This window comes from Lactuca sativa, chromosome 4 (genome assembly GCF_002870075.4).
Source record: "Lactuca sativa cultivar Salinas chromosome 4, Lsat_Salinas_v11, whole genome shotgun sequence".
Classification (NCBI taxonomy): domain Eukaryota; kingdom Viridiplantae; phylum Streptophyta; class Magnoliopsida; order Asterales; family Asteraceae; genus Lactuca; species Lactuca sativa.
In genome coordinates, this window is record NC_056626.2 from 16,229,330 (window position 1) to 16,239,632 (window position 10,303).

Below are 10,303 nucleotides of genomic sequence, written 5' to 3' on the forward strand. Positions count from 1 at the left end.
TTTCTCAGATGCTGAACTTATTTTGAAAACAATTTGTAAACAATGATGGTCTTTGAGTAAATTTTAAAAGTATAAATTTTTTCGAATTTTATGAATGTTACAAGTTGGTATCAGAGTCATTGTTTGAGTGAATTGGAGGAACACTTGGGTGAATCCAGTTTCAAAGTAAGGAAAAATATTTTTAAAAAATGATTTTTAAACGGTTTTCAAAATAATCAAGGAGGATGCGATGTGTACGATCAGTCGGAGCCAGTAAGTAGACCCCAAAATACCTTACTGTTATTTGATATTATGATATGTTAGAACAACATGCTAGTGATAGGCTAGGGATCTTCAAGATGTTTACATGATAGAATTAACTGATTATATGATGTCTGATAGCCTAGGGTTTTCTCTAGTGGAATTGACATCATTACTGTGGTTGCTTAGTGTATGCATCATGGTCGTACATAACTAAGATCTTATAGCCTGAGAATGCTTGGTTTAGCCTTATTTCATGTGCTTTTTGATGAATGGATTAGGGTAGGATCAGATATTCGAATGTCTATAGGGTCCAGCGTTATGTATGTCTAGCATACACGAGTGCTGCAGGGTTGGTGGAAGTTTCATGGATGAGTGGTGTGGTGTCAACCGGCCAGTTTTCATATACATAGTTATCCTATAGGGTGTGAGGATTGAGAGTTTGGGAATGCTAAAAGTATTGTTAGGGTTGTTGTCATGATCCTCTGGGACAACTACAAGTAGGTGTGGAAGGTAGTATGGGCCCATACTACTAAAAGCACAAGACTGGTACACATAACAAAGAAGTCACAACCTCTAGGGATTATTGGGGGTTAGTTCCCCTGTTATGATATGCATATTATCTGATATTTCCCTGGTGAATTTTTAGTATGGTAACTACGAGGTGAGTTGAGATCGGATCTGGATCGGGATTAGTAGCCGGCAGGCGGATTAGGGTAGATGAGTTAGATACCTAGATTAAGGAGATTCTTCATGACGAGGTTGTAGCCATTGTCCGAGATCAGATACTGAAACTGTTTGGGTCTATTAATATCGCGTTGATGGAGTTCTTTGGTGACAGATACGCAGCCGTTACTAAGAATGCTTCTATTGTAGCCTCCGTAACTGTGGCAGCTGTAGGTGTTGGACCAGGTACAATTTTTCAGTATCGTGACTTCGATAATACGAAGCCCTCAAATTTCGATGAGGTGCAGGACCCGATCATTTCCATGAGGTGGATATCTGATGTGGAGGGATGTTTCTTCACTTGTCTATGCCCTGCTGACCAGAAGGTTAGGTGGACTTTGAACCTTTTGAGGTCCGGAGTGAAGGATTGGTGGAAGCTCACTACCAGTTCCTATTCTTCTGAGCAGAGAGCTGTTGTGACTTGGGAGTAGTTTTCAGAGATGTTCCAGTCCCGATATCTTCCACTGGTGGAGTGAGAGAGGTTGGCCCAAGATTATCTTGATTTGAGATAGGGTTATGAGACGGTGACGGAGATCACCAAGATGTTCACGGAGAGTGCTATGTTTTGTCCTCAGTTTTTTGTATCCGATCTGGCTCAGATGACCCGTTACTTGAGTATGCTCAAGAAGGAGATCATACAGTTTGTTTATACTCAGCGTTATGGTTCATTGTTGGAGATGCAAGAGGCCACCAAACAGTGTGAGATTGAGATTGACTTGCAGACGAAGGAGTAGAGGCCAGCCCCGACACATTCGCAGCCGGCGCCAAAGCGGTTTAAGACCGCTGATGTCAGATCTAGGGGCCGAAAGGGACACACTTGTAGGAAGTGTGGTAAGGCGCATGAGGGTGCTTGTCAATCATCGTCTGGTTACCACAAGTATGGCCGGAAGGGCCACATGGCAAGGAATTTCTGCCAGTAGGCTCCAACACTCAGTTCCAGGATTGTTATCATTGTTGGATTAGTGTCTAAGTCCATAACTATTTTGGTATGTACTTGACCCAAAGGTGCATGGTCCTTTTGGGTTGCCTTCACCAAAGCAACTTGATAGGATGAATTATGGAGAGAGAGGATTAATTATGATTTATTAATATATTATGAGAATAATATATTAAAGGAGAAATCATATTGTTTAATTAATATTAGTCAAGAATTAATAAGAATTAAGTTTGTGGCTAAAAGACATTAATTAAACTTAGGGGACTGGAACTGTCAATTGTGTGATAGTTGAATATTGGGCTAATGGACTCCATATTAGAGGGGTGGACAAATTCTATGGGGAAACCCATTAGAAATCCTCCTAGGCCTTTAAGGAAGGAGTCCATGGGTTGCTTAGGGCTTAAGCATCCAAATTAGGTTTTCCTTGTTAAATAACCCTAATAGCCTCACTATTTAAAGGACCCATGAGACCCAAAAACGTGGTGAACTTGTTCTTTAGGGTTTCCACACGTTTTGGGCAGCCTCCACTCTCCTTATTCTTCATCCTCTTGCTCTTGGTGTTTGTGAACCATTAGAGGAGTGACACTTGTGACTCTAAGCTTTCTAAAGTCATTACAGGGAGGATTTGAGATTGTTATTGCTATATAACAATCAAGGTAAGATCTAAACCCCATTCATAAGTTAATTTGATTAATTGTATGCTAGAACTAGGGTTTAAAGTCTTGGATGAATTGCATGTACAATAGAGAAACCTAGATCCAAGCATTAGGGTTTGCATGAGCACATAGGATGTTCTTATGGCTAAAACCCATCAGTGGTTTCAGATCCTTGATTAGTTTCTATTGTATTGATGCCTAGCATATTCATTCTTGTTGCAAAATCGATTTTTTGGCTCCCTGACTGCTGAACTCGACGAGTTCCAATGTGGACTCGGCGAGTTGGCTCCAACTCGGCGAGTCCATAGAGGAACTCGGCGAGTTCGAGCGTCAGAAGGAGGCAGTTTCGGGATTTCTTGCTGTTTTACTCATGGATACTTGCCTTAACTGTTTTGGGTCATTAAAATCCGATTTTAAACATATTTTTTAGTATATCCTTGATTAAACAAAAGATAATTACCAATTGATTAGATAATAACTTCCTTATATGATTAAAGTTTGATTATTTGTATTAATTAGGTAACTTATCTTGCAAAAAATTGATTTTAGGTCAAATTTAGATAATCATTAAATTAATTGTTTAATTTAAATTATTTGCTATTTGATCCTTTGTGTTTTGAAAAGTTTCAAACTTGCCCTCAACTCTTGGAATTTAAATTTTTGATTAAAAAGTTTGATTTTGAAATATTTAAATTCTAAACCCTAATGTTTTGAAATGTTTCAAAACTTGCTCTCATGTTTTGGAATTTAAAAGTTGATTAAAAGTTTAATTTAGAAATGTTAAGTTCTAAAACCCTAGTATTGTTTTGAAAAGTTCATATCACACCCTTATGGTTTATTAATTAATTAAAGTGTATAATTATTAAATTAGACCACCTAGTATTTTAAAAGTGTAAAATACACCCTATACTATATATATCATTAAAAGTCTAATATTATATATGTATGAATAAAGTGTCAAGTCTTACCGTTAGTAGGCCTCATTCACGAAGCTAGTTTATAAGGGGTGTTTAAGGAAATTGCCTATAAAATGGCGATTGAATGAGTATCCACTCTTACCCACCGCCCTCTTGACTAGTGGGGGGTCGTTAGCCGAACAGGTAGGATAGGACAAAAACCTTCCATTATAAGTATAATGAAGTACAAAAGTAACTAAATGTTTTACAAATTCTCAATCTTAGTTACTTTAGGCAAAAGTGAATTGATGCAATTCCATGAAATTACACTTTGTACCCTTGCGAAGATGTTAGTGGAGCGTGTGTGGTTAACCGGCACACTAAATGGTTCTAAGCAAAGGTAGCAAAGGGTGACTCAATGTTTGTCATAGTTCGGTGGAGCGTGTGTGGTTAACCGGCACATCGAATAGGTGACTGTAACATGTGGGGACACCATGTAAGTTTGCATGGTTATTCACACCCTGTTTTGTGATCCTCGGCATCCCAGTCACAAATCGAGGGGCATATCGAGATTTAAACATGTCATTGAAAAGTTCAATGAATCTCAAAGGATCTAGGAGTTTTCAAAGCATTTAAAACTTAATCGGTTTTTCGTTTTTCATGGTGGAAAATTAGTGAATCGTCATTCACTTACCTTCAAATATTCTGCAACTAGATTACGACATCCATTTTCTAGGTTGTAGCGTATTGTGTTGGGTCCTAACCTTAATATCTCATTTGGGTGATTTATTAAGGACTCAATAAATCAACTAACTTGAATTTATTTTCTCCCGTTTTGTAGATGTCAAAGTATGACAATCATGGTCTTCCCAAATTTCAAGGAAAAGGTGTTCCTGCTGAAAATAAGTTGTTCCGCTATTCAAGTGAAGAATCAAGGTGGACTAGTTTGATTTCACTTCCTCCTCCTCCTCCCGTTGTTCTCCCTAACCCACAAGATCGAAGAATTGAAAGGTTCAATGTCACTAAAGCTCTATTGGCAATGAAACATGAAGATGGTAAGCCCGTGTGTGCCCACGTTCTAGGAATGAAATCACACATCGATACGTTGATTATGTTGGGTGCATCATTCCCTGATAAGTTGGCTGTAGACTGGGTTCTGCATTCACTCCCTGAATCATATAATGAGTTCAAAAGAAAGTATTATATGATGGATCATGACGCAAACCTCATTGACCTAACTTACATGATCATTGTTGCTGAATCAGAAATGATTTGGCAAAGCAATGGAGCATATTTGTTGGGAAAGTCAACCAACCATGCTTCCGAGGACGTTCTAGGAGAACCGATCTGCGTTTGCTGCCAAGTGAAAGGGTGTTGGGTACGAGTTTTCCCTAAGAGCCTGAAGAATCCAGAAGATGGGAGAATCAAAGAGTATGGATGTGCTTCAGGTAAAATCCACTATCTAACTCTATTAAGTTCCTGTTCATTGATTCTTAATACATAATGTGATAAGATTGCATTTGAATGTTTTGCAGGATCAGTGAAAAGAGAGGAAGCCTGATGGAAAAGCAAGATGAGTCTGATCACGAAGAGATGGATCTCGATCACATGGATTCGAAGATTAGATTTTGAGCTTAGAAAGTTATGATAGAGTTGTTAGGAATATTTGATTACATAAGTTTTTCAGTTGATTTTGCATTGTAAGGACAAATGTTTTCCGCTGTTTTTATGAATAAAATAAATTTTTGTTTGACATATTTATTTATTTATTTATTTCCTTGCAATGAAATTGTTATGAAAAATTGATGTTTGCATACTTCTACAACAAATGGATGTGATTCTTAATTATGTTAATTGTGGAAATGTCAAGAATTTACCAAATAGGGAGAGTTTCTCATCATTCAAGTTTCAAGTCAACAGAAACTTGAAATTATGCAACAAGTATTGTATGATGAATGAAAAACTTTCACATTTGAGAAAATTTAGACTAATTTGTTGACAAAGTGTCGAGTGAAGGACTAGGAGATCGAGTACACAGAGTTGTGTGTTGTTCAGGTCCACCACAAGAGTGATAAAGATATTCATCGTGATTTACTAAAGGTTTAGTTAATATAATCATACTTATAAGATTAAGTGTAATTCTGAATTGATTGAAAGAGTTTTAATCATTAGCAGAACGAATCAGGAGAATCAAGTAGGCGGAAAGATAAAAGTTTCTCTATTCTAAGAAGAAGTGAGAGTACCTTTTATTATGTTTTATGATATGTCTTAATGATTAAGAACCATATCTCAATTGATCCTCTAAGTGAGTCTTAGTGCAATTGCATGTCTAAGAAGAGGAATCAAGAATTGAAGAAATGGTTAAATCAAAAAGTCAATCATACTTCGTTCCAAAACAAGTCTTAGATTATGACATTGAGTGACAAGTCTTAAGAAGGTTTATAACATTCATCATATGTGGAATCTGAAAAAGGGTTTTCTTATTCTTGTACATTTGAAATTGGAATGTTTTGATAAGAACTACACTAACTCTTGAATATTTTTTTGTCAAGGAATGTTTCTTGACAAGAGAATCTTATATGTCAAGGAGTCAGTGGGAGTCTCAAAGGTCTTGAAAGGTTTCAAGAACAAATCAAGAATAAACCTTATCGATCATCACTAGCACACGACTTGAGGTTTACAACCTATCGTGTTGACACTATCTTGTTTCTGTTCCATTCCGATTAAGTTAATTATGCATATGAGTTCTATGAGTTCTCATTTGAATGCATAAAAGGCAAGCACCTTGATCAATGAAAAGTACATTGATAAGAAAGGGTGAGCTGCTTAACTACTTGGAAGACATGGTGGGCACTCGTGTTACCATAAGGCAAGAAATCAAAATTAAGAGTGTTCGGTCCATATGAGTTTGGATTTGTCGCAAACTTTGGTTTTGACGAATTCGCATGGATAGGAACACATACACCATTAAAATCTAAGTGTCATAAGATTCCCTCCTTCATGAAGATGACTGTGAGGAAATGCTTTCACTAAGAGAGATTTTAAGAAGATAGTGATTGTGAAATTGTATTCTCGAATTCGATTATGGTCACGGTATCCCTTTCCATGATTCGAATTGTGAGATTTGGCAATTAGTCTGAATTGTTTAGACACACATATGAGCTATCTAAGGCAAGGGTGTATAAGCTTAGATAAAGGATTATCAAAGCATTAGGTATTAGAAATATGAACTTAAGAAATTCAATAGGTATTGTTTTTTTGGAAGTTAAGTTGTTTTCTGAATACATGTCAAAGCTAGTGGGAGCATAAGTGTTATGCTATTATAATCATCATGATAGTGGGAGCATAAATGTGATTCTTGTATGATTATTAAGACAAGTATTGCATGTTAGCAATATTAATTATAGAAAACAAGAGTTATACTTTGCAAAGTTGTAAGGATTGAATAGTTGTTTTGCTATAATTAAGGGAGAGAATATTATGCTTCATTTCAAAACTAAAGGATTAGGTTGTGGAATGTTAATAAACTTAGTCAAGGATACATAGTGTGTTCTTAAATTTCGATTATGATTACGGTTTTCCTCTCATAGTTCGAATTTAAGAACATAACACATAAAATATTATGGCAGAAGATTGATAAAGTATCAAATCTTTATGTAAGACATTATGCATCGTGACCCATATGCTTCAAATATAGGATCGATTGCAAGTTCTATAATATTTGACCATTCTAAAATTTTCCAAATGTCTAGCGAATTTGGAGGGAAAAAGGACAAGAATCGGTTTTATCTAAGATAATTAAACAACTATCAAAGGACGATCCAAAGCTTGCTAAGGATTGGTCGCTTGTGAGTAGTTGGAAGTATGATATTGGATGGAGCATATCGACATTATTATGAAAAGATAAGATTCTATTAAGAACGAGTTGTCATATGGTAAGTATGGAAAGGTTTCCATATTGGGAGTTGGATATTGAGAATCTATGTCTAGATTAGAAACTTTTATGCAAAAGGATGTTCAAAGGAACGTACTTTGAGTGAGAGACATCACATCTATGGATTTGTCTTGTAACAATTTCCGATAGAGAGCTTTGTAATTCATTGGAAATAGTCATTGTGACCTTAGTGCAGTGACATTACAAAAGGATCATTGCATAAAATGTTAGAATCTAACATATTCTATAAGTGGCAAGAATTTGATATTCTTACACTTGTGATAAGGATTGGGAGTTGTGAAATGAGTATGATTGGAAATGTGTTCATTTGATCTATTTCACAAAGTAAGGACCGTAGGTTAGCATTGTGTGCATGCTAAGAGCATGGGACAAGTGTAGTTATAATTCAAGTAAGAAGTTGATTACTTGAAACAACAAATAATGAGTAATCGATATGGTGATAAATAAAAGGTGTTTTATTTATACTCAAAGGTTTGAGGCCATATGGGATTAGTATTATTCATATGTTTCACTTTGCATGTTTTGACTTCCTGAATAATTTAATTGGTTTAGAACAGTCAAATTATTCGAACGGGCCACAGTCGTTTGTATGTTGGAAGTAGGTACGAATGAAGACTGTCGTGAATTGGTGTGTGGATTGTCTAAAGTGTATTAGACATAAGCAAATGTTTGCTGCAACGTTCATGAGTGCTTATGAATATGATTTGAGCATTGGATTAAACCCACGCTCACTTGGATCACTTCATGGATTTTATCACGAGTGATTGGTGAGACGATAACATCTTATATTCTTGAAACTGAGATGTGTGAGTTGTATCTTGCGAATCGGTTGCATATTGATAATATGTAAACGCACCAGTAACTTGGTGTTATAAAACATGTTGTTGTGTGTGATTCGGTAAGTGAGTGCAAGCAAGCATTGAATCAAATTTTATCCATTCCTTTTATCCAAAGTAGGATAAAAGCGATATCTTTGGGCCCCTCGATGATTTATTGATGGCACCTAAGCGCTTAGCCAAGCCGAGACTAATTTGATGTGTTCAATTGTAGTCTGTTGTCAGTCGTCATAAATCGGAAATCGGGAAACAACACATAGATGAGAGAATGATTTAAATCCATGTATCAGTCTATACGATATCTAGAATGGAGTAATATATGATCCCTTATCTAAAGGACACGCGAATCTGATAAGATCAGAGTTGACAGCGGCTTTGGAAAGCTACGATTGCAGATCAGGATCTGAAGTCATATGCAGAATAGTTATTAGACTTATCCAAGTGGGAGACTGTTGGATTAGTGTCTAAGTCCATAACTATTTTGGTATGTACTTGACCTGATGATGCATGGTCCTTTTGGGTTGCCTTCACCAAAGCAACGTGATAGGATGAATTATGGAGAGAGAGGATTAATTATGATTTATTAATATATTATGAGAATAATATATTAAAGTAGAAATCATCTTGTTTAATTAATATTAGTCAAGAAATAATAAGAATTAAGTTTGTGGCTAAAAGACATTAATTAAACTTAAGGGACTGGAACTGTCAATTGTGTGATAGTTGAATATTGGGCTAATGGACTCCATATTAGAGGGGTGGACGAATTCTATGGGGAAACCCATTAGAAATCGTCCTAGGCCTTTAAGGAAGGAGTCCATGGGTTGCTTAGGGCTTAAGCATCCAAATTAGGTTTTCCTTGTTAGATAACCCTAATAGCCTCACTATTTAAAGGACCCTTGAGACCCAAAAACGTGGTGAACTTGTTCTTTAGGATTTCCACACGTTTTGGGCAGCCTCCACTCTCCTTATTCTTCATCCTCTTGCTCTTGGTGTTTGTGAACCATTGGAGGAGTGACACTTGTGACTCTAAGCTTTCTAAAGTCATTACAAGGAGGATTTGAGATTGTTATTGCTACATAACAATCAAGGTAAGATCTAAACCCCATTCATAAGTTAATTTGATTAATTGTATGCTAGAACTAGGGTTTAAAGTCTTGGATGAATTGCATGTACAATAGAGAAACCTAGATCCAAGCATTAGGGTTTGCATGAGCACATAGGATGTTCTTATGGCTAAAACCCATCAATCATTGCAACCAGGTTGGCCATGTGAAGGCCAACTATCCATCGTTTGCTGCCAGGCTGGTGCAGGTTCTAGCGTTGGCTACTTTGAGGATCACTAATGGAAGTCAGGGATGGGCGGAGCCCCCGAGGGCTCGAGGACGTGCTTTCCAGCTTACCTCTGAGGAGGCCAGAGCAGCACCAAATGTTGTGACTGGTATGTTTCTATCCCTTATCTTATTAATTATGTTTGTATTATGCTTATATATTTGTACCTTTGGTAGGTACGTTCCTAGTGAACTCCTTACATGCTTTAGTGTTGTCTGACTTGGGTGTGAGTCGGTCCTTTGTTTCTCGGTCATTTAGTAGGGAGTTTGCCATGCCCTTAGGGGAGTTAGAGTGTCCATTGCAGGTTTCTATCATTAATGAACACGTGGTTTCTGCTTCTTCGATGTATCAGGGTTGTGTTCTGGAGATCTTCAGGGTATCCTTTCCGATGGATTTGATCCTTATCCCCATGGGGGATGTTTGCGTGATTGTAGGTAAGGATTAGATAAGCCATTTTGGTTCTATAATCGATTGCGAGGGCCAGCGCGTGGTAGTTTGAACCCCAAGTGGGGAGAACTAGCTATTTTTTGAGAGGGCACCAGGATGGGTTCAGGGTTTTATTCTACAGCCAGGGCTCGACAGTATATTCACCACGGGTGCGCAAGTTATTTGGCTTATGTGGTGCATATGCGTGTTGGGGATCTGGTATCAGTATCAGAGGTCCCGGTGGTCAGGGAGTTCGTCGATGTATTCCGGAGGAGTTACCCTAGGGGTGAGCAAAAACT